We start from the raw sequence: 2,478 nt of genomic DNA on the forward strand, positions 1-2,478 counted from the left end.
CCCTCCTCCAATGGACCAGCAATGGGGTATAGAGTTGCCCAAGCTTTATGAGGGGTCTGTGACATGACCCTCAATCTCAGCCCAACTCTGTAGCTCAGGGGGCAGAATGCTGCCATTCCTCCTAAATAAAAAATAACTCCCCTCACCCCCTCTGTCCCCTATGTCCCCTGCCCCTTCCCTCCCCTACTTGCAGTCTCAGAGAGAGGGCTGCTGACTGCTCTCCACAGAAGGTCCCTGTTGGGCTCCACAGCACCCAGCCTTGTGCCTGGCATTCAGGGAGTCAGGCAGGAATGAATGAGCTGCTTTAAAGGCCAAGCAACTGAATGAAGACATGGCAGCAAGGGAGGGGAAAGAACTCAGCCAGAGAAAAACCCCAAAGCCAGTGATGCTCATCGCCCCTGACTATGTCTCCAGCCTCATCCCCCCATTGTATACCACTTTGGAACTGCCTCCCTCCCTCCCACTTGTCCTTGTCAACTGGGCACAGGAGTCACCTCTTCTGGGAAGCCCTCCATTTTGTTCCAGCCCAGGTGACCCCTGTGGACCTCAGGCCCCCTGCCTCCCTCCTGCTCACCAGCACTCTGTGGTGTGGACAGTGAGTGCCTTCTGTCTCCCATGGGTCCTTAATTCCTGGGAGAGGGGAGTGATTGACTCTGTTATCTATCTGGGTGTCCTCTTTGCCTAGAACAGGCCTGTTTAGCAAGTACTCAATAACTGTGGGTGAATGGATACGTGCATAAAGGAATGAAGGAAGGAAGGAGTGAATGAACCAACAGCAACCTAAGTAAACAGCCACTGGTAGAGCATCAGGAAAGTCAAAGATGTGCTCCTCTATGAACTTCATGTTGCTGTTAACAACTATCATGAGGAAGTGAGGGGTGGCCTGGGGAGAGCAGACAGAAGTGGATTTGCAACTCTATCTAAATGCAATATGCCATGTGCTCAAGGACAAGAAGGGAGCAATTTTATGTGTTTTTCCTTTTTAAAAACCCTTCTTTAATGTTGGATTATTATGTTTACAATTCACAAGTGACTTTTTAAAGCACTTTTTGATGCCAGCAGGAGCCGGGAGGGATCCCCAGATGAACAGGAGAGACTGTGGGCAGGGGGTCCCCATCACCCCTCTCTCCTGTCTCTGGCTTCTCACTGTTCTTACCCCCTCTTCCAGGACTTAACACTGGCCTGGCCTAGTCCAGACCTGCTGCAGGAAAAAGAGAGCACCCTGCTTGCAGCAGAGGATGGTTGCAGAGCCTAAACAGCCTTGATTAAGTGTCTAAATGGACAGGCCTGGGCAGTGCCCAGATGGAGTATAGCAGACATTGTCCCTGCCCTCTGGGGCTTCTAGGATGATCCAGACACACAGATGGGGACAGACATGGATGGGGAGCCAGGGAAGAAAATAAAACAGAATGTGAAATCAGACTCTATGTGTGTATACATACGTATTAGGTGAGCCTGTCTCTTCTCACTACCAGTGAACTCCTATTCACCCTTTAAGGCCCAATTCATTATCTAATCATTCATGTATTCATTTATATTGGACATCTGTTGCCCAGCATCACTTTGCCCTTTTTAACTTATGGGAAAGCTCCTCTTCCCAACTCTTATGTGGGGAGAAGTTTACTTTCTCTCTACCTTTACCTCTCTGCCCACTTCCGCAAAAGTCATATGACCAAAGTCTGGTGAATTAGCGTATACAATACCCCTAGCCATGGGATTAGTTCAAAGATGGGCGTATCACTAAATCTACCCAATAGCAGTCAGCCCTGGGCTGTCTTTGGGGCTATTGGCAGAAAGGTGTTTTCTTTATGTTGCAGATGTCAAGGTAGAAGATGGTAAGCCTTCTTACCATCCCCTGGGGAGAACCTGACTGAGAATGAAGCCAACACAAGAAGAAAGCAGAAAGTGGAGCCAAGAGGTGCTCAACACTGAACACCTGTACCTGACTTTGCCTGGACCTTGACCCTAACCCTACTCCAGGAAATTTCAGTTATGTTGAATTATATTCTCTTTTTTTGTTTGTTTGCTGTAACCAGTGTGAGATGACTTTCTGTTACTGACAACCCAAAAGCTCCTGATGAATGCATTGTTCACTTATCAAATACTTACTGGGCTCCTGCTATGTGCCAAGAGCTGGGTGGTAGAATCCAAGGATAACCAGGGATTGGCCTGTGCCTCCAAGGAGCTCAGAGTCGTCTGGGCTTTGTCCAAATGCTGCCTCTATATGCCATTTGGTCAGCTCCCACAGTAAGGGAGACATCCCCTCTGCTCCCGAAAGTATGTTCACATTATTCATTCAACAAATCTTCACTGGCCACCTACTACATGCAAGGTTCTGTGGTTTCCCCTATTGTCCTATCATCATAAACTATGTCTACAACTGTCCCTGCCTCTGCCCCTTAGACTGTGAGCTCTTTGATGATGGGCACCACACTGTTAAGTCTTTGGTGCACAGGGCAGTGCCTGGCACCTGCTACT

General features: G+C 48.6%; 1 long non-coding RNA gene across 1 annotated transcript; it reads left to right on the forward strand.

The window, feature by feature from the left end:
* Positions 1–371: 371 nt before the first annotated feature.
* On the forward strand, positions 372–2,026 carry LOC130683692 (uncharacterized). The gene is made up of 3 exons (XR_008997576.1): positions 372–595; positions 1,169–1,449; positions 1,818–2,026. It is a non-coding gene; the product is annotated as an uncharacterized LOC130683692 (long non-coding RNA).
* Positions 2,027–2,478: the final 452 nt, after the last annotated feature.

The sequence above is a fragment of the Manis pentadactyla genome, chromosome 4, assembly GCF_030020395.1.
Source record: "Manis pentadactyla isolate mManPen7 chromosome 4, mManPen7.hap1, whole genome shotgun sequence".
In the NCBI taxonomy this organism is placed as follows: Eukaryota; Metazoa; Chordata; class Mammalia; order Pholidota; family Manidae; genus Manis; species Manis pentadactyla.